Source organism: Salmo trutta, unplaced genomic scaffold (assembly GCF_901001165.1).
Source record: "Salmo trutta unplaced genomic scaffold, fSalTru1.1, whole genome shotgun sequence".
NCBI lineage: Eukaryota > Metazoa > Chordata > Actinopteri > Salmoniformes > Salmonidae > Salmo > Salmo trutta.
In genome coordinates, this window is record NW_021823104.1 from 2,624,430 (window position 1) to 2,646,736 (window position 22,307).

A 22,307-nucleotide genomic window follows, 5' to 3' on the forward strand; every position below is an offset into this window, starting at 1 on the left:
AAACAAATGTAACCTTCTCACCAGGCTTGAATATGACTCTCACAATATTAACATATGTAGAGTATCTCAGCAGCATGGGATGTTAGGTGAGAAGGACTTCTCCAATAAGAATTCCTATTGTAAACTATCTAGGGTTATGACAATAGGGTATTAACTTCAGATGAAATGATTATAGGTTTCTGTTATTGAATCAGGATAAACCATCCCATACATTAACCTGTTGGGGATAGGGGGCAGTATTTGCACGGCCGGATAAAAAAACGTACCTGATTTAATCTGGTTACTACTCCTGCCCCGTAACTAGAATATGGGAGAAGATGTCATCATCTGAACACAATGGAGATGACAAACTGTTCCGTCTGCTGGCTAATGTAGAGAGATGGAAAGGGTCCGAAGTGCCAGAAAGAGTGGGCACAGTAAGGCTGAAGCGGGCGGTCACATTGGAGCCTATGCAGGAACATTTAGTCTGGGGCCGGCTGTGTACGCCTCAAAATGTATCCGCGGGCAGTGCTGTCATTATTGAGCCTACGAGGGCACGCTCAAGACCAAATAACATTCTAGTGGGGAGAACAGTAGCGACATTGTGGAGCGATGGCTGGGTCCCTGTCAAAGTTATCAATCCCTCACCAAAGCCAGTAACAGTGAGACACAATGCCAAGATAGAGGACTTTGACACTGACTATATAGATGGGCACACTGTCGAACCGGTCCCCCTGGTGCAGCAGGTACACAACATGGATGACAATCCAGACTTTGACAATGGTAGTGGAGATAGCTTGACCGTTGACAGTACCATCAAACCGCACAGAGTGACAAGTGAGGTGTTGCACGAGTTAGGGCTAGGTGACATTGACATTGAGTCCACTCAGTTGTCGCAACAGTGTAAGGCCAGGCTAGTTCAGCTTATAGCCCGCTACGAGTCTATCTTCTCCCGGCACAAACTAGATTGCGGGAAGGCTACGGGATATGTCCATCGCATCAGACTCAGTGACACTAAGCCTTTTAGGCTACCTTACCGTAGGCTCTCCCCTAACCATTATGACAAGCTCAGGCAGGCCTTGGATGAGACGGAAGAGCGAGAGATAATCAGGAAATCCAGCAGTGAGTATGCCTCCCCACTCGTGCTGGTCTGGAAGAAGTCTGGTGATCTGAGACTGTGTACAGACTTCCGATGGCTCAATGCTCGCACCGTAAAGGATGCCCACCCTCTACCTCGCCAAGCTGATGCTCTGGCGGCCATGGGTGGCAATGCCTTCTTCTCTATAATGGATTTGACCTCCGGCTACTACAATGTGGAGGTGCATGAAGATGACAAGAAGTTTACAGCCTTCACTTCTTTTGGGTTATATGAATATAACCGTCTTCCACAAGGACTATGCAACAGCCCAGCTACATTCATGAGGATGATGTTGAGCATTTTTGGGGATCAACATTTTTCTAGCCTTCTATGCTACCTGGACGATGTGCTGGTTTTTGCCCCGACTGAAGAACTTGGATTGCAACGCTTGGAGTCAGTTTGAGCATCTCAAAGCCCATAATCTGAAATTGTCTCCAAAGAAATTCCATTTCATGAAGAGGTCAGTGCGGTTCTTGGGGCATGTCATCAGTGAAGGAGGTGTGGCCACAGACCCAGAAAAAGTGACGGCTATTGCATGGATGACAGAGAAGGATTTCATGGAGGATAACACGGACGTGCCCTCCCAGGGGAAGATTCGGTCCTTTCTCGGAATGATAGTCTATTACCAGCAGTTCGTTGAGGGGTGCTCCACCATCGCTAAGCCGCTGCATGGGCTGACAACGGGGACGAAGGCACCATGCCACGGGAAAGGCAAGAGGAAAAGAGGAATACATAGGAAACTCACAGCAGCAGACTGGACTGGTGAGTGAAAACAGGCCTTTAGTCAGTTGAAACAAGTTCTCCTCAATCAGGTCATGCTAGCCCACCCTGATTTTAGTAGACCTTTCTTGCTGTCTGTAGACGCATCTAGTAATGGATTAGGTGCTGTCCTTTCCCAGGTGCCAGAGGATGGGTCTGCAGCCAGACCGGTAGCATTCGCTAGCAAATCACTTACTTATGCACAGTCAAAGTATCCTGCCCATAGGTTAGAGTTTTTTGCTTTACGGTGGGCCGTCTGTGAGAAATTTAGTCATTGGCTAAGGGGCAAACCTTTTACTGTATGGACAGACAACAACCTATTAACGTACATCCTGTCCAAGCCCAAATTGGACGCCTGTGAACAGAGATGGGTTGCTAAACTTGCTCCATTCGAGTTTGACATCACGTACATTCCTGGTCCCAAAAATGTCATTGCTGATGCACTCAGTAGACAGCCATTTGTGCAGCCGAGCGCTCTCCACCGCATCACAAGGGTTCCATACAAGGCCTTGCTGGAAGAAGCTGCGGGAATACGTGCTGAGAAGGTGCAAGATGTGTTCCGCTGGTCGAACCACCCATTCGACCTCGAAAGCTGCTCACCGTCAATTGAGGCAGATGCCTGTGAAATTGTCATGGACTGCCAAACTACCTCCTATCCTTCTCCTGGTTCTCTGTCAAAGAAAGCGGTGTCAGCAGTCCTGAAGTCGCAAGGGGAGGCTGGTCTACAGAACTGTGCGCTGCTACTGCCTCAGTTCACTCAGTCACTGGTGCCGTCTGAGATGTCAGATGTGAGAGTGCTATCCCGTGATGACCTGATATCAAAGCAGCGCCAGGATGACGCTCTCGCCAGAGTTGTCTTCTACGTGGACAGGGGCCGTAGACCTAGGAGGGAACGTGGCCATGAACCACTCGAGGCTCTGCGGATTCTGAAGACCTGGGAGAAGCTCACTCTGAAAATGGGTGTACTGTATCGCGTTACCAAAAGTTTGCTGTCAAAGAAGAAGACGTACCAGTATGTAGTACCCACCTCAATGAGGGCGACAGTTTTGAAGGGTGTCCACGATCAAGCTGGTCATCAGGGGCAACAGCGGACGTTGTACTTGACGAGACAGAGGTTCTTCTGGCATGGTCTGGAGTCGGATGTCAGAGAGTATGTCAAGACCTGCAAGAGGTGTGTGTTCAGTAAGGCCCCCGAGCCAGAGCCAGAGCTCCACTGGAGAACATCATCACGACTGAGCCCCTCGAGTTGGTGTGCGTGGACTTCTGGTCTGCTGAAGACTCCAACAACAAGTCCTTGGATGTCCTGGTCGTCACTGATCATTTTACTAAGATGGCCCATGCCTTCTTGTGTCCGAACCAATCAGCTAAAGCAGTGGCCCTTCAGCTAAGGAACAACATCTTCTGTGTGTATGGTTTTCCTCGTCGTATCCACTCTGACGAAGGGGCCAACTTTGAAAGTAAATTGATTGCTGAGTTGTTGAGTGCTGCAGGAGTCCAGAAGTCGCACACAACTCCCTACCATCTGATGGGGAACGGGGGAGTCGAAAGGTTCAATAGAACGCTGGGAAACATGATCAGGGCTTTACCTACAAGAGCGAAGCACAGGTGGCCCCAGAAGCTGAAGTCGTTGACCTTCGCCTACAACTGTACGGTCCATGAAACCACGGGCTACGCCCCTTTCCAGTTGATGTTTGGGAGAACCCCACGTATGCCTGTCGACATGATGTTTGGTACTGTGCTGCAAGACTCAGAGGTTGTAGACTATGACGAGTACATAAAGTCCCTGACGAGAGACCTGAGGGAGGCCATGGAGACGGTACAGGTGTCGGCAACCAAACAGCTGAAGAGGCATGCGGGCCTCTACAACAGGAAGATCAGAGGAGCTCCAGTGGAGGTCGGTGATCGGGTGCTGCTGGCGAATAAGGGTGAATGTGGAAAGAGGAAGCTGGCGGATCGTTGGGAGAACAACCTCTATATTGTTACGGAGAAGAATAGCGACATCCACATCTTCAAGATGCAGAACATGTCGACTGGCCAGGAGAAAACGGTCCACCGTAATCTGATAATGCCTGTAAACTTCTTGCCTCTACCTGACACTGCCTTGGAGACACCTAATACGGGAGACCATGAGGATCCGAGTGAGGAGATGGAGGACTCATCCATGAACGATATACCAGAAATGGACATTGGTGAGAGGACTAGTGTGTGGGTATCAGAACAGAACTCAGGGGAAGCACAGCCGGAGCACTCTGAAAAAGAAACCCCAGATGTGCTGGAAGATGGGCCACTGGCGAGGGACCCTCAGAACTCGCCACATTCTGAGGGTGCCGCTGGTGGCACAAGCGTGCCAGAGCTAACCTTTGGAGAAGAAATGTCCGAACCCTCTGAAGAAGAAAGGCATTCTGAAGATGCCGCTGGTAGCACAAGCTCCAGCAACAGTCACAGAACCCTTGACCTTGACTATCCACCGACTGTGGAAAGTGACCCACCAGTGGTGGTTGTAGGTGAACAGGTTAAACGTAATAACTCTGTTAGGCCTGTCAGGTCAGGGGCTGGTCGGGTTAAGAAACACCCAGTGAGACTCATAGAGACTATGCAGACACAGAGGGTTTTTCATACATAATTTATTAGAATACCTGTGTGGGTGTAGGATTACAATCCAAGTCTGTAGTCCATTTCTTTTGTTTTCTTCTTTTTTTCTCTCGTTCAAGAGACCCCATGGAGGTCATGGGTCAGAGGTCAAGTAGGTTTTTCTCTCTGAGGTTCTTATTGTCACTGAGTGTACTGAACATGTAACAGGCATGTTTTCCTATGGGGTCTTTGAATTCCCTTAATTCTCTTTAGAGAATAGTCTTTGCACTGGAATATTTGGTGACATGTATTGCAAGGTATTGCGTACCTCATTTTGTTTCTTTATAGTGTGCAAGTGTAATTCAGCAGGGGAGAATGTAACAGGGTTGGTTATGTTTCCACTTGCCTCTAAAGAAATGTGTACTTAATGTTCAAGCATTCGTATTGGTTGGTTCAACTGATGACAATAAGGTGTGTTGTGATTGGCCCCGCTTGCAGATAGGGGGAGATCGCGAACGTCAGGTCTTCCCAGTATGAAAATGTGATGCAAGGGATTTTGCCATCGACAGCCATCGGTATCATTAAGCCCTGCACAACTACCGTGCTGTTTCTCATTTAACAACAGGAATAAATGATGCTCAACTGGGACCACTGGCTGATGTGATTTATTAGGAGAAAACACAACGCAAGGAGAGTACGATATACATCTGTTACACAGACAGTACTCCTTAGCCGTAACCAATATCCCCATGGGAACACGAACTCGTTAAGCTTCCCAAGCAATTATCTCCCGGTGTCACACGATGCTAGGCTAACCTCTAGGCTGGCTAATACCTCCACGACGAGACGGTAGCTTCAGTCTTTACTAAGTTTTAACAAAATTATAACAACTATTTTATTAAATAAAACATGTATTTCCCTTCATGTCTTAGTAGCTATGGGTTTTGTTCTAGTTCTGTCGTCTTCTTTTATAATTTTTCTTCACCAACCGTCCTAAGGTAAAAAACGTCCATCCTTTCATCAACGTCTTTTTCCATCTCTTTTTTCCCAGGCTTAACCAGGTCAACTCCGATTGGCCACAACCTGTTAGGGCAAGGGGGCAGTATTTACACGGCCGGATAAAAAACGTACCCGATTTAATCTGGTTATTACTACTGCCCAGAAACTAGAATATCCATATAATTATCGGCTTTGGATAGAAAACACCCTAAAGTTTCTAAAACCGTTTGAATGGTGTCTGTGAGTATAACAGAACTCATATGGCAGGCAAAAACCTGAGAAGATTCTGTACAGGAAGTGCCCTCTCTGACCATTCCTTGAGCTTCTTGACTCTTTTTATTGAAAACTGAGGATCTTTGCTGTAACGTGACACTTCCTACGGCTCCCATAAGCTCTCAGAACCCGGGAAAAAGCTGAATGATGTCGAGGCAGCCCCTGGCTGAAAAACATTAGCGCGTTTGGATAGTGGTCGGTCAGAGGACACTGAGCCTGGGGCGCGTGCACGAGGCGACCCCATGTTTTTATTTTCTCTCTCTTTGTACTAAAACACAGATTCCTGGTCGGAATATTATCACTTTTTTACGAGAAAAATGGCATAAAAATTGATTTTAAACAGCGGTTGACATGCTTCGAAGTACGGTAATGGAATATTTAGAATTTTTTTGTCACGAAACGCGTCGGGCGCATCACCCTTCTTTACCCCTTCGGATAGTGTCTTGAATGCACGAACAAAACGCCGCTATTTGGATATAACTATGGATTATTTTGAACCAAACCAACATTTGTTATTGAAGTAGAAGTCCTGGGAGTGCATTCTGACGAAGAACAGCAAAGGTAATAACATTTTTCTTATAGTAAATCTGACTTTAATGAGGGCTAAACTTGGTGGGTGTCTAAATAGCTAGCCCTGTGATGCCGGGCTATCTACTTAGAATATTGCAAAATGTGCTTTCACCGAAAAGCTATTTTAAAATCGGACATAGCGAGTACATAGAGGAGTTCTGTATCTATAATTCTTAAAATAATTGTTATGTTTTTTGTGAACGTTTATCGTGAGTAATTTAGTAAATTCACCGGAAGTTTGCACGGGGTATGCTAGTTCTGAATGTTGCATGCTAATGTAAAAAGCTGGTTTTTGATATAAATATGAACTTGATTGAACAGACATGCATGTATTGTATAACATAATGTCCTAGGTGTGTCATCTGATGAAGATCATCAAAGGTTAGTGCTGCATTTAGCTGTCTTCTGGGTTTTTGTGACATTATATGCTAGCTTGAAAAATGGGTGTCTGATTATTTCTGGCTGGGTACTCTGCTGACATAATCTAATGTTTTGCTTTCGTTGTAAAGCCTTTTTGAAATCGGACAGTGTGGTTAGATTAACGAGAGTCTTGTCTTTAAAATGGTATAAAATAGTCATATGTTTGAGATATTGAAGTAATAGCATTTCTAAGGTATTTGAATAACGCACCACGGGATTCCACTGGTTGTTACGTAGGTGGGACGAAATCGTCCCACTGGCCCTAGAGAAGTTAACAAGCGACCTTATTGGTCAAAACTTAAACTTCAAAGTAAAACAAACTATTCACTTATACATTAAATAAATATTTCTTCAAAAAGCATAATGCATTAACAACATTACAGTTTAGGAGCAATTCAATCATCTTTTAAATATAATACCAATTAATTATAACAAATAAACTCAATACTTGGTTCAAACAAGGGTATTACACAAACATACAGTCAATAATACAGTAGAAAAATAAGTCTATATACAATGTGAGCAAATGAAGTGAAATAAGGGAGGTAAAGGCAAAAAAAGGCCATGGTGGCAAAGTAAATACAATATAGCAAGTAAAACACTGGAATGGTAGATATGCAGTGGAAGAAAGTGCAAAGTAGAAATAATGGGGTGCAAAGGAGCTAAATAAATAAATACAGTAGGGGAAGGAGTAGTTGGGCTAAATTATAGATGGGCTATGTACAGGTGCAGTAATCTGTGAGCTGCTCTGACAGCTGGTGCTTAAAGCTAGTGAGGGAGATAAGTGTTTCCAGTTTTAGAGATTTTTGTAGTTCGTTCCAGTCATTGGCAGCAGAGAACTGGAAGAAGAGGCGGCCGAAGGAGGAATTGGCTTTTGGGGTGACCAGGGAGATATACCTGCTGGAGCGCGTGCTACAGGTGGGTGCTGCTATGGTGACCAGCGAGCGGAGATAAGGGGGGACTTTACCTAGCAGGGTCTTGTAGATGACCTGGAGCCAGTGGGTTTAGCGACGAGTATGAAGCGAGGGCCAGACAACGAGAGCGTACAGGTTGCAGTGGTGGGTAGTAGAGTGGGGGGGAAAAGTATTTGATCCCCTGCTGATTTTGTACGTTTGCCCACTTACAAAGAAATGATCCGTTTATAATTTTAATGGTAGGTTTATTTGAACAGTGAGAGACAGAATAACAGCAAAAAAAATCAAGAAAAACGCATGTCAAAAATGTTATACAATTATTTGCATATTAATGAGGGAAATAAGTATTTGACCCCTCTGTAAAACATGACTTAGTACTTGGTGGCAAAACCCTTGTTGGCAATCAGAGGTCAGACGTTTCTTGTAATTGGTCACCAGGTTTGCACACATCTCAGGAGGGATTTTGTCCCACTCCTCTTTGCAGATCTTGTCCAAGTTATTAAGGTTTCGAGGCTGACGTTTGGCAACTCGAACCTTCAGCTCCCTCCACAGATTTTCTATGGGATTAAGGTCTGGAGACTGGCTAGGCCACTCCAGGACCTTAATGTGCTTCTTCTTGAGCCACTCCTTTGTTGCCTTGGCCATGTGTTTTGGGTCATTGTCATGCTGAAATACCCATCCACAACCCATTTTCAATGCCATGGCTGAGGGAAGGAGATTCTCACTCAAGATTTGACGGTACATGGCCCGTCCATCATCCCTTTGATGCAGTGAAGTTGTCCTGTCCCCTTAGCAGAAAAACACCACCTTAGCATAATGTTTCCACCTCCATGTTTGACGGTGGAGATGGTGTTCTTGGGGTCATAGGCAGCAATCCTCCTCCTCCAAACACGGCGAGTTGAGTTGATGTCAAAGAGCTCCATTTTGGTCTCATCTGACCACAACACTTTCACCAGTTGTCCTCTGAGTCATTCAGATGTTCATTGGCAAACTTCAGACGGGCATGTATATGTATTCTTGAGCATGGGGACCTTGCGGGTGCTGCAGGATTTCAGTCCTTCACGGCGTAGTGTGTTACCAATTGTTTTCTTGGTGACTATGGTCCCAGCTGCCTTGAGATCATTGACAAGATCCTCCCGTGGAGTTCTGGGCTGATTCCTCACCGTTCTCATGATCATTGCAACTCCACGAGGTGAGATCTTGCATGGAGCCCCAGGCCGAGGGATATTGACAGTTCTTTTGTGTTTCTTCCATTTGCGAATAATCGCACCAAATGTTGTCACCTTCTCACCAAGCTGCTTGGCGATGGTCGTGTAGCCCATTCCAGCCTTGTGTAGGTCTACAATCTTGTCCCTGACATCCTTGGAGAGCTCTTTGGTCTTGGCCATGGTGGAGAGTTTGGAATCTGATTGATTGATTGCTTCTGTGGACAGGTGTCTTTTTTTACAGGTAACAAGTTGCGGTTAGGAGCACTCCCTTAAAGAGTGTGCTCCTAATCTCAGCTTGTTACCTGTATAAAAGACACCTGGGAGCCAGAAATCTTTCTGATTGAGAGGGGGTCAAATACTTATTTCCCTCATTAAAATGCAAATCAATTTATAACATTTTTGACATGAGTTTTTCTGGATGTTTTTGTTGTTTTTCTGTCTCTCACTGTTCAAATAAACCTACCATTAAAATTATAGACTGATCCTTTCTTTGTCAGTGGGCAAACGTACAAAATCAGCAGGGGATCAAATACTTTTTTCCCCCACTGTATATGGGGCTTTGGTGACAAAACGGATGGCACTGTGATAGACTGCATCCAATGTATTGAGTAGGGTATTGGAAGTTATTTTGTAAATGACATCGCCGAAGTCGAGGATCGGTAGGATGGTCAGTTTTACGAGGGTATGTTTGGCAGCATGAGTGAAGGATGCTATGTTGCGAAATAGGAAGCCAATTCTAGATTTAATTTTGGATTGGAGATGCTTATAGTGAGTCTGGAAGGAGAGTTTACAGTCTAACCAGACACCTAGGTATTTGTAGTGGTCCACATATTCTAAGTCAGAACCGTCCAGAGTAGTGATGCTGGACGGGCGGGCAGGTGCAGGCAGCGATCGGTTGAAGAGCATGCATTTAGTTTTACTTGTATTTAAGAGCAGTTGGAGGCCACGGAAGGAGAGTTGTATGGCATTGAAGCTCGTCTGGAGGTTAGTTAACACAGTGTCCAAAGAAGGGCCAGAAGTATACAGAATATAACCAATAACAAAGGGGATCTGATCTTTGTGCCTCTGTAAATTTCTCATTCATCATCATTAACGATTCATTCATGATTATTCATAATCATGGTATAGTCCACATGAATGTAGAAGTGTTCAGAAACATCTTCTATTCTTACTGACAATACAAGTGAAGTGACTCCAAAATGACAGGACATTATTCACCATTCAGTTTCTTTTGGGAAAAATATAATCCAAAACACAACCAAAACAAACTGCAAATGCATTCAACAAGTTTGTAGAATCACAAGCTTGCTGTAATCACTGCAGGCATGGAACATTGGACTAAATACTAAACTTATGACAACTTTAATACAATATAAGTGAATTTGTCCGAATATGTACAACTCTTTCAAATGGGAGAACTAAATACATAAAGTGCTTCCCTTCTTAACAGTAACACAGCTATGTATGAAAATACCCTCAAATAAAAGGTGACGTTCTGTACTGTCACCTAATATGAAACATTCTAAATCAAATCCATAATGCTGGAGCACAGCACCATATTTAAAACTGTACGCTTCAATGTCCAAACACATATGGTGTGGACTATGTGTGTCTGGTAAACACATGTGGATCTGGTGAACAGTTATCACTTGTTGACCAACTACAGGAATACTGACCTCAGAGTCTCCAGTCTGCAGTGTGGATCCTCCAGTCCAGCAGAGAGCAGCTCCACTCCTGAATCCTTCAGGTCATTGTTACTCAGGTCCAGCTCTCTCAGGTGTGAGGGGTTTGACTTCAGAGCTGAGACCAGAGAAGCACAGCCTTTCTTTGTGACTCCACAGCCTGACAGCCTGCAACGAGATCATCATAACTTCACAAACACACTGTTAATTTAACACCAGTAGTGTAGAAGGACAACGGTAGATGCATTTGGTTCATATTCCCAAACACATAGATTCATCTTCCATCAATGCATTTATTCAATATGTTTTTCAATATACATATTATAATACATATTTTTCTCTAAACATAATATTTCTTCCTGATGAATACTTCTTATATGTCATTTTATTTACTCACAGAGCAGCTCTGGAGGCTTTGACCACTGGCAGCAGCCTCAGAAGACCTTCCTCTGATCTGGAGAATTTCTTCAGGTCAAACACATCTAGCTCCTTTTCTGAAGTCAGCAACACAAAGACCAGAGCTGACCACTGTGCAGGTGACAGGTTGGGTTTTGAGAGACTTCCTGAGCTCAGGTAGCTTTGGATCTCCTCCACTAGAGAATGGTCATTCAGTTCATTCAGACAGTGGAACAGATTGATGCTCCTCTCTGGAGAAAGATTCTCCCTGATCTTCTCTTTGATGTACTTTACTGTCTCTTCATGGCTCTGTGAGCTGCTTCTTGTCTTTGTCAGTAGACCTCGTAAGTGCTTCTGATTGGACTCCAGTGAGAGTCCCAGAAGGAAGCGGAGGAACAGGTCCAGGTTTCCCATCTCACTTTGTAAGGCTTTATCCACAGCACTCTTGTAGAGAGTAACTTCAGACTTGTCTCTGTACAGCAGAGAAAAGATACTGGACTTTGTTTGCTGTTTGTCCATGAGATTCTCATTGTTGTTGATGAATGAGAGGAAGACAAACACAGCAGCCAGAAACTCCTGAATGCTCAGATGAACGAAGCAGTACACCTTGTCTTGGTACAGAACACATTCCTCTTTAAAGATCTGTGTGCACAATCCTGAGTACACAGAGGCTTCATTGACATCAATGCCAGCCTCTTTCAGGTCTTTTTCATAGAAAATCAGATTGCCCTTCACTAGCTGTTGAAAAGCCAGTTTTCCCAGTGACAGAATGCTCTTCTTATTCCAGTGTGGACCTGTCTCTTCTTTCCCAAGATACTTTTCATTCTTCTGTTTGGTATGAAACACCACAAGGTGTGTGTACATCTCAGTCAGAGTCTTGGGCATCTCTTCTCTCTTATGTTTCAGCATGTGTTCGAGGACTGTTGCAGAAATCCAACAGAAGACTGGAATGTGGCACATGATGTGGAGGCTCCTTGATGTCTTTATGTGTGAGATGATTCTGTTGGCCAGGTCCTCATCACCGAATCTCTTCCTGAAGTACTCCTCCTTCTGTTGGTCATTGAACCCTCGTACCTCTGTCACCTGGTCAACACACCCTGAAGGGATCTTATTGGCTGCTGCAGGTCGGGTAGTTATCCAGAGGAGAGCAGAGGGAAGCAGATTTCCCTTGATGAGATTTGTCAGCAGAACATCCACTGAGGTTGACTCTGTGACGTCACAACAGATCTTGTTCTTCTGGAAGTCTAGGGGCAGTCGGCACTCATCCAGACCATCAAAGATGAACAGAACTTTGTACTTGTCGTAGTTGGAGATTCCTGATTGTTTGGTTTCCATTGAGAAGTGAGAGAGAAGTTCAATCAAAGTGTGTTTGTCCCATTTCATCAAATTCAGCTCCCGAAAAGGGAATGAAAACACAAATTGAACATCCTGATTTGTTTTTCCTTCAGCCCAGTCCAGAATGAACTTCTGCACAGAGACTGTTTTTCCAATGCCAGCGACTCCCTTTGTCAGCACAGTTCTGATGAATTTGTCTTGTCCAGTTAAGGGTTTGAAGATGTCGTTACATTTGATTGCAGTCTCTGGTCTTGCTTGTTTCCTGGTTGTTGTCTCAATCTGTCTCAGCTCATGTTCATTATTGACCTCTCCTGTTCCACCCTCTGTGATGTAGAGCTCTGTGTAGATCTTATTGAGAAGTGTTGGGTTTCCTTGTTTAGCGATCCCCTCAAATACACATTGAAACTTCTTCTTTAGATTAGATTTGAGTTCACGTTGGCAAATCACAGCAAGCTCATCTGAATGAAGAAATAGCACAGAGGATATTAATATTACGTCTGTTTTAATGCCTACAGTATTGTAGGACTGTTATAACATTTTAAATTATAATCATTTATTCTCTTAACTGAATGTATTGTCATGACGTTGCCCTCTCTCTGGGAACAGGGAGCACAGTTGACCCCCTCCCCCTTGCACCATCCCCCTACCTACCTCTCCCTACCCAGGCCCTGTCAAGGCGGTCGTAAATTCCAAAGGAAATGTCCTGCCTAACAGGCCCAGTTGAGACTGAAAGGGGTTTCATAAAGAGACAAGGAAATTCTTCCAACTCACAGAATTGGGGAACCGAACGACATTTATGTTCTGGAGAAGGTATAAAAGATTGGTGAAGAATCCAGCTACGAACTGGTCCGCTTGGTACAATTGTGTGATACTCAGAAGAGACAATATAGCCATATTACCATAAAACTGTTTATATAATAGCCTCAGCTATGGGACTTGCATCTAAATGGTTGTATAAAATGTATTAATAAGGATAAAGCTATTTGGAATACGTTGAGATGCTATGTACTGATGTTAATGTGATAGAATGTATTTCTGTTCAAAGCTTAAATCAGTCATCGGCACGCCCCCCAGGGACACAGACAGGACCAGGCGTCATGTGACAAGCCTGTTCTATGTTCACGTATAAAACCCCCACCCTGATTTTCTTTCATCAGACCAGCTTACCTCAGAAGAGAGAGCCAAGGTTTGACCATCCAATTCCTCTACTGAAAGTTAACTATACCACGTGGTTAAACTTTTAGACTATCGAGACTGACAGAATAATAACAAGTCTTTGATATTAATTAATAGTCTGCAGCTAGAAATTATATCATTGAACGCGAAGACCGACGAAACATCCATTCTATAACAACATTAATGATTGTCGCTTTGAAAGATTCATTCTAACCGAGAGAGAGAGAACGGGACAAAAACTCTCCAACAGGACAAAAACTCTCCAACATGGATCCCGACGACACACTGAGCGTAAATATATATTGATTGCGATTGTTCCCGAATGAGTGAGCGTTCATGTACAAAGGATTAACATATCAATTGTTAATATTAATGAACTCTGTGTGCCTCCTCAGCTGCCCTTTATGACCCTTTGTTTAACGAGACACCAGCCCTGCCTGTTTAGCCCACTAGGGCACATTACTCTACCAATTCTTTGTGATGATAATTACTGTTTGTTTGCTTTCTGTGAATTACTTAGTTTAGTAAATAAATGATTTTAAGACAATTGATGTATGGATGACTTAGTAAAGGCTGGATTCATGCAGATACAACAATTTACGACGTTTGGAATGAGACTGGACGCGAGGTAAAATACACCATTTAAACCAGAAGATAATCGGCCTATACTATAATATAATCTAATATATAATGTTATAATATAGGAAAGTTATATTAGGAAAATTATAACTTTGTAATCTGAATATTTTCCTTGGTGCCCCGATCTCCTAGTTAATTACAGTTAAACGATTAATCAGTTTAATCGCGTGATAATAATTACAGGGAGTTATTTTGATAAACATGTCTTCAAGTTAATGGTGCCCAAAGACACAACAGTATAAATGTGTAAATGTTTTCATAATGCATTACAGACTGGTGTGACTGATTATATTATTATTGGTATTATTGATGATATTATTAATGTTCTCTCTCTCTCTCTGTCTCTCTCTCTCTAAATTAATCAACACAATAAATCCCTTCTGCTACTTGATGAGGTCACGAGGTGTTGTGTTAAGGCTGCTACAATATCATTGAGTTACACAGCTACTTTAGCTGTACTTTAGCCACAGCTTTTAAATGTTATAAAACAGCATTCAACATGAGGCAGACAGATCTTACTTTTCTCCAGTGTGTCAGCGAGCTCCTTCTGGTTCATTTTCCTCAGGACGTGCAGTGTGATCTTCAGAGCCCCCTCTCTGGCACTGCTCTCCTGCTTCTCATCTTCAGCATCCACCACTTCCTTATCCAGCTTCTGACTCTCAAAGCCCTCTGGGAGTTCAGGACTAAGAATCCTCTTGAACATCTTCAGCTCGTTCTTCACAAATGTCATCATTTTCTCTTCAAGCAACTAAAATAAATCAAGTAAATAAGTTAATAAGTTAAGCAAGAGAAGAAATGCTTTCTCATTAACACAATAATGAATAATTGAAAGAAACTTTACTTGAGGTAAACAAAAAACAAATGTTCATAACAGGATCACATACACTGAATATAGAGTCCAGGTCTGTTTGATGACTCTGGGAAGACTGACCACTGAGAATCTCTGACTCTGATCTCTCCTGTTGGTTTCTGTGGACAAAACATGAGATTACAGTACACACACACACACACACACACACACACACACACACACACACACACACACACACACACACACACACACACACAGGGAGGGAACGTTGTGTTTGTTTAATATTGTTTTAGGACTATGAAAATGGACTAAAGGATTAGCCTATGGATTATGAAAACAACCAAAAGAAATGTGAAAATGGGAGAGGAGAAATGACTGGAGACAGTGTTGTTTAACTCACTGACCATGACCCATGAGTTCTTCTTACCTTTGTTCAGTAGAAAAGTCTCCCTCTCTAAACACTATAGGTAGACGCATAGACCGGTCGCTCTTCATGGACACACAGCTGGGTACAGGGGAGGCTGGTCTCTCCTGCTTGATTGGACTTCAACACAACAGAGACAAACATTACATCTCTCATCTACTCTGATCTCAGATGGGAAACATAAGAAGAGTTCCAAAACGCAACATATCACTTTACAGAAATGAGCTTTTATTGTTTAAAGAAATTATGTATTAATTATTACATCTCTCACAGACAAGGATTTGTTTAAAATCTATCACTTGATGGTTTCATTTCAGAGAGACAAAATCATGTTTTTTATGCAAAATGCTATATATCTCCCTCACTCTCAAATGTGACCGACCGGCTCAATTAGGTCATTAACTAAATAACTACACATATAGTGATTTTGGTTTATGTCAGTTTAATTGTTTGTTATGGTATAAGTTCTTATTTTATGATTGTAAGTGATAAAATTAACTAGTAATTCTCAGTAATTACTACTTTAGTAAGGAATAACACATTTTTCAGCATTACTGCAGTTGTTACATAATTCCAATAGACGGGAACATAAGACCACAATGACATTTCAGAATATTAGTTTAGTTTTCTCCCTGGATACACCACCACTCCCCGAGCTTCCTGCAGAGCCCCTGCAGTACCTCCACAGACCCCAGATTGAGAACCCCTGCAGTACCTCCACAGACCCCGGATTGAGAACCCCTGATTTAGCAGATGCTCTTATCCAGAGAGATTTACAGTAACTGCATTCACCTTAAGATAGCTACTTATTTTGGAAATAAACGTAATGAATTATTCATAAAATTGTTATCTCACCTCTTAGCTTTGGTGTCATATCCCCCAGAGAGACACATTTTGGAGGCAGGGGCCCCGTCCTCTCTCTCCCCAGAGAGACTCATTTTAGAGCACTGACCCCTGTAAACAGAGATCCAGCATGTTGGTTGTGGTTAACACAGGGACAACTAAACAGAGATCCAACATGTTGGTTGTGGTTAACACAGTGACAACTAAACAGAGATCCAGCATGTTGGTTGTGGTTAACACAGTGACAACTAAACAGAGATCCAGCATGTTGGTTGTGGTTAACACAGTGACAACTAAACAGAGATCCAGCATGTTGGTTGTGGTTAACACAGTGACAACTAAACAGAAATCCAGCCTGTTGGTTGTGGTTAACACAGTGACAACTAAACAGAGACCCAGCATGTTGGTTGTGGTCAACACAGTGACAACTAAACAGAGATCCAGCATGTTTGTTGTGGTTAACACAGTGACAACTAAACAGAGATCTAGCATGTTGGTTGTGGTTAACACAGTGACAACTAAACAGAGATCCAGCATGTTGGTTGTGGTCAACACAGTGACAACTAAACAGAGATCCAGCATGTTGGTTGTGGTTAACACAGTGACAACTAAACAGAGATCCAGCATGTTGGTTGTGGTTAACACAGTGACAACTAAACAGAGATCCAGCATGTTGGTTGTGGTTAACACAGTGACAACTAAACAGAGATCTAGCATGTTGGTTGTGGTTAACACAGTGACAACTAAACAGAGATCCAGCATGTTGGTTGTGGTTAACACAGTGACAACTAAACAGAGATCCAGCATGTTGGTTGTGGTCAACACAGTGACAACTAAACAGAGATCTAGCATGTTGGTTGTGGTTAACACAGTGACAACTAAACAGAGATCCAACATGTTGGTTGTGGTTAACACAGTGAAAACTAAACAGAGATCTAGCATGTTGGTTGTGGTTAACACAGTGACAACTAAACAGAGATCCAGCATGTTGGTTGTGGTTAACACAGTGACAACTAAACAGAGATCTAGCATGTTGGTTGTGGTTAACACAGTGACAACTAAACAGAGATCCAACATGTTGGTTGTGGTTAACACAGTGACAACTAAACAGAGATCCAGCATGTTGGTTGTGGTTAACACAGTGACAACTAAACAGAGATCCAGCATGTTGGTTGTGGTTAACACAGTGAAAACTAAACAGAGATCCAGCATGTTGGTTGTGGTTAACACAGTGACAACTAAACAGAGATCCAGCATGTTGGTTGTGGTTAACACAGTGACAACTAAACAGAGATCCAGCATGTTGGTTGTGGTTAACACAGTAACAACTAAACAGAGATCCAGCATGTTGGTTGTGGTTAACACAGTGACAACTAAACAGAGATCCAGCATGTTGGTTGTGGTTAACACAGTGACAACTAAACAGAGATCCAGCATGTTGGTTGTGGTTAACACAGTGACAACTAAACAGAGATCCAGCATGTTGGTTGTGGTTAACACAGTGACAACTAATTATTGACTGTCAATTGTTCTCATTTATTCATTATCTCTTAGAGAAATAAAACATTTACTAACAGACACATAGAAACAGTCAGGTGATTTAATGCATCACATGAACATGTAGTTGTGACATTTCATCTCCATGGTAACTGTCAATAATAATAATAAGTCACTGTTTGTTAAGGTAGTTATAGACAGAACAACAACAATAACAATAATAATAATAATAATAATAATAACAATAATAATAATAATAATAAGTAACTGTTTGTTAAGGTAGTTATAGACAGTGCAACTACACAAGGCCATGTCTCACAATTATTTTTATTAATAAAAGTAGGCTATTTATTGTCTTTCAATCTGTTGTTTTCTAAACATATCTGAGAATGTAGACAGAAGGGCTAAAACGGACATGATTGATCTGAGGGGGAAATCATTGGTCCATTCAGAAAGGTTTTTTGCATCAAGTAAGAGATTTTAAATAATGTAAAGTAGGCTAGGTTATAATGTATAATAGCAGTTTGTTAGTGATATGCAGATCAAGGTCTATACCTCGGCTATAGCCTACATATCATAGATGACCAGTCTAAACCTGTTCAGATTAACATAATGTTATAGCCCTACCAGTAGCAGGACAGAGAATGTACTGTATATAACCTACATATCATAGATGACCAGTCTAAACCTGTTCAGATCAACATAATGTTATAGTCCTACCAGTAGCAGGACAGAGAATGTACTGTATATAACCTACATATCATAGATGACCAGTCTAAACCTGTTCAGATCAACATAATGTTATAGTCCTACCAGTAGCAGGACAGAGAATGTACTGTATATAACCTACATATCATAGATGACCAGTCTAAACCTGTTCAGATCAACATAATGTTATAGTCCTACCAGTAGCAGGACAGAGAATGTACTGTATATAACCTACATATCATAGATGACCAGTCTAAACCTGTTCAGATCAACATAATGTTATCGTCCTACCAGTAGCAGGACAGAGAATGTACTGTATATAACCTACATATCATAGATGACCAGTCTAAACCTGTTCAGATCAACATAATGTTATAGTCCTACCAGTAGCAGGACAGAGAATGTACTGTATATAACCTACATATCATAGATGACCAGTCTAAACCTGTTCAGATCAACATAATGTTATAGTCCTACCAGTAGCAGGACAGAGAATGTACTGTATATAACCTACATATCATAGATGACCAGTCTAAACCTGTTCAGATCAACATAATGTTATAGTCCTACCAGTAGCAGGACAGAGAATGTACTGTATATAACCTACATATCATAGATGACCAGTCTAAACCTGTTCAGATCAACATAACGTTATAGTCCTACCAGTAGCAGGACAGAGAATGTAGTCTAGGCCTGATATGTTTTACTACATTTTCAACAGAGACCATCAGGTTGGTCGACATGATAAGCTGTGATGTATTTGTTTTTAGGTGAGGGAGTGCAAAAAAATATGTAAATTACGTCATCATGTCCTCAGTCAAAGTTTGTACCGACAGATGTCGCCTATTGAATAGCCAGCCTATCATTACAACCTACAAACAAGCCTATCTCCAACCCTGTTCCTGGAGCGCTACCCTCCGGTAGGGTCTCACTCCAACCCTGTTCCTGGAGCGCTACCCTCCGGTAGGGTCTCACTCCAACCCTGTTCCTGGAGCGCTACCCTCCGGTAGGGTCTCACTCCAACCCTGTTCCTGGAGCGCTACCCTCCGGTAGGGTCTCACTCCAACCCTGTTCCTGGAGCGCTACCCTCCGGTAGGGTCTCACTCCAACCCTGTTCCTGGAGCGCTACCCTCCGGTAGGGTCTCACTCCAACCCTGTTCCTGGAGCGCTACCCTCCGGTAGGGTCTCACTACAACCCTGTTCCTGGAGCGCTACCCTCCGGTAGGGTCTCACTCCAACCCTTTGGTTGGTGGACCAGTTTTGAGACACATGGGAAACTGTTAAGCGTGAAAAACCCAGCAGCGTTGCAGTTCTTAACACAAATCTGTGCGCCTGGCACTGATTGATGTGGATTCAACAAGTGACATCAACAAGGGATCATAGCTTTTCATGTTTCAAGGAGCGGGAGTGAACAAAACTCCTTAAAAATCTGGCAAGATAAGAAGTTGGGGTTTGGGGGAGACAAAATACTGATACCTACATATAAAAACATGTTGGTTTACATAACTTATAATGCATTTATTAAAGAAAGATCTTTAGGGTTATGGTATATTTTGGAGTTTTGGACAATGTTTTCATATGACCTCAATATTCTAAAAGTGTTACTGAGTTCAGATTGTCTAAAGGATTTTATGAGTTCAGAAAAATACTGACTTGGAAGCATCTCTCTGACCTCACCCTGCTGAAACACACTCAAGTAAAGACCACATAGCTACAGTTTAAGGCGGACTGTTCAGAAATCATTCAGCCATTTCCTGGCTGTAACATTTGAATAGTTTGCCTCATTTCAGTTTATGTGACAAAACAAGTACAGTGTAGAAAATCATTGTACCATTTAAACCGCTGTTGTAACTAGCAGCACAGAGTGTTTAACTGTATTGTAACTGTATACTGATCCGTGTCGTGACACTCTGTCAGTTAATAAGAACTGATATTTCCTGGGGACAGAAAAGGCCCCACATGGTAGGACAGCAGCACTCCGACACTAGTTTCATTTCTTATTTTCAGTTTCAACAACAGTCACGTTACCCGTTTATATAACAACAGTAAGCAGAGCTCACTAACAGTCAGATACATTCAACAACAGTCACGTTACCCGTTTATATAACAACAGTAACCAGAGCTAACTAACAGTCAGATGCATTCAACAACAGTCACGTTACTCGTTTATATAACAACAGTAACCAGAGCTAACTAACAGTCAGATGCATTCAACAACAGTCACGTTACCCGTTTATATAACAACAGTAACCAGAGCTAACTAACAGTCAGATACATTCAACAACAGTCACGTTACCCGTTTATATAACAACAGTAACCAGAGCTAACTAACAGTCAGATGCATTCAACAACAGTCACATTACTCGTTTATATAACAACAGTAACCAGAGCTAACTAACAGTCAGATGCATTCAACAACAGTCACGTTACCCGTTTATATAACAACAGTAACCAGAGCTAACTAACAGTCAGATGCATTCAACAACAGTCACGTTACTCGTTTATATAACAACAGTAACCAGACTAACAGTCAGATTCAACAGCAGTAACTCATGACGCTGTACTGAATCTTGCTTCAGTTATTGGCTGCTGAGGGAAACAGAACCACATGACGTCAGTCCTCGTTTATTATAGTCCTTCTTCAACACATCGGGCTTACGTTATTTTAGATAAAGAAATCATTTACTGGAAACCAGGTTTAGTTGTGTTTTTCCCCTAAACTGTGAATTCCTGTAGGCCTACAAACCCAAAAGGTTTAAATTTGAGAATCTTCATTAAACTGTCTTAAAAAATATTTGATGATTAGTTGAATCAGGTGTGTAAGTGCTGGTAAGAACAAAAGGATGAGAAACCCTGAGATAAACATAAAACCATATAATGTAAAAGCTCCTCCACCATCTTTACCAGACGTTTTACTGATAACATGTAGACCTACTGATTAGTTTCCACTTTGAAAACTGCTGTCTGTCAGCAACTCAGCTCAAGTAGCAGTCCTACTAACTAGTAATATCTCATTCCAGGTATTCATTATCTTACTCTGTCCATTATAATAAATTAATGTTCAGAAATACTTACTTTATTTTTCAATAATCTCCATATAGTGTTTTCTGCTCTGTCGTCTCAAAATGGATCCTGAACAAAAGAACAACTTTACTTTCGGTTTCAATCAGCCGCCTCCCCACCCTGAAAATAAAGTGTTTTATTGGTATCTTCCACTAGATGGCAGTAAACACCTGCTGTAACTAGACTTTACAACTATGTGTTCGCTTTCATACAGGCAGTGTCCCAGAGTTGGATTGCTGATCTAGGATCAGGTCCCCCCTCTCCATGTAATCTGATTCATTATGATCTAGGATCAGGTCCCCCCCTCTCCATGTAATCTGATTCATTATGATCTAGGATCAGGTCCCTCCTCTCCATGTAATCTGATTCATTATGATCTAGGATCAGGTCCTCCTCTCCATGTAATCTGATTCATTATGATCTAGGATCAGGTCCCTCCTCTCCATGTAATCTGATTCATTATGATATAGGATCAGGTCCCCCCTCTCCATGTAATCTGATTCATTATGATCTAGGATCAGGTCCCCCCTCTCCATGTAATCTGATTCATTATGATCTAGGATCAGGTCCCCCCTCTCCATGTAATCTGATTCATTATGATATAGGATCAGGTCCCCCCTCTCCATGTAATCTGATTCATTATGATCTAGGATCAGGTCCCCCCCTCTCCATGTAATCTGATTCATTATGATCTAGGATCAGGTCCCTCCTCTCCATGTAATCTGATTCAATTTGATCTAGGATCAGGTCCTCCTCTCCATGTAATGATTCATTATGATCTAGGATCAGGTCCCTCCTCTCCATGTAATCTGATTCATTATGATATAGGATCAGGTCCCCCCTCTCCATGTAATCTGATTCATTATGATCTAGGATCAGGTCCCTCCTCTCCATGTAATCTG

General features: G+C 42.4%; 1 long non-coding RNA gene across 1 annotated transcript; it reads right to left on the reverse strand.

Moving 5' to 3' along the window:
* Positions 1-14,979: 14,979 nt before the first annotated feature.
* On the reverse strand, positions 14,980-21,661 carry LOC115188920 (uncharacterized). The gene is made up of 4 exons (XR_003876631.1): positions 21,418-21,661; positions 16,150-16,248; positions 15,298-15,414; positions 14,980-15,028 (listed from the first exon to the last, which is right to left on the reverse strand). It is a non-coding gene; the product is annotated as an uncharacterized LOC115188920 (long non-coding RNA).
* Between the last annotated feature and the right edge of the window lie 646 nt (positions 21,662-22,307).